Source organism: Lepisosteus oculatus, chromosome 6 (genome assembly GCF_040954835.1).
Source record: "Lepisosteus oculatus isolate fLepOcu1 chromosome 6, fLepOcu1.hap2, whole genome shotgun sequence".
Taxonomy (NCBI): Eukaryota; Metazoa; Chordata; class Actinopteri; order Semionotiformes; family Lepisosteidae; genus Lepisosteus; species Lepisosteus oculatus.
In genome coordinates, this window is record NC_090701.1 from 27,136,023 (window position 1) to 27,136,597 (window position 575).

Genomic DNA, 575 nt, shown 5'->3' on the forward strand with positions numbered 1-575 from the left:
TTGACTATAGGTGCTCCACAGTGCACACAACTTGCAGTTACTCAACTTACAAACAAAAGTAATGATTTAATCATGCATCTGAAACCAAAAGGGTCTATTTCGATCACGATTATGCACCCGATGTTCTTCAGAAACGGCTGGAGCACAAAGAAATAAAAAAGACGCTGAAAGAAAATATCAAGTTTAAAACCCCTTTTCCAGCTAAACTAAAGGTTTTTTTCGACTCGGGAGTCCAAACTCTACAGTATGAAGGACTTTATACGCCGAGGACTGATTGCGGGTGCGGCCGGAGCTGTGACTGCAGCGAGGTCCGCGGAGGAGCGGATTAGACAAAGATCACGGCAGCAAGCGCACAACCGCAGGAGGAGACGCTGACAGAGGAGCAGTTCAAGACATTCCAGGCTTTCCACTGCCGAACTTCACCAGATGACCTGGAATGTATTTCTTGCCTCTGGACTAAAGTATCTGTTGTTCTATTGGATTAATTTCATAATTCACCCCCTTTATTCCCTTCAAAAAGGGAATTCCCTTCTAAAATCCTCATGCTCACCTATAAGGCTCTGCATGGCTTGGCA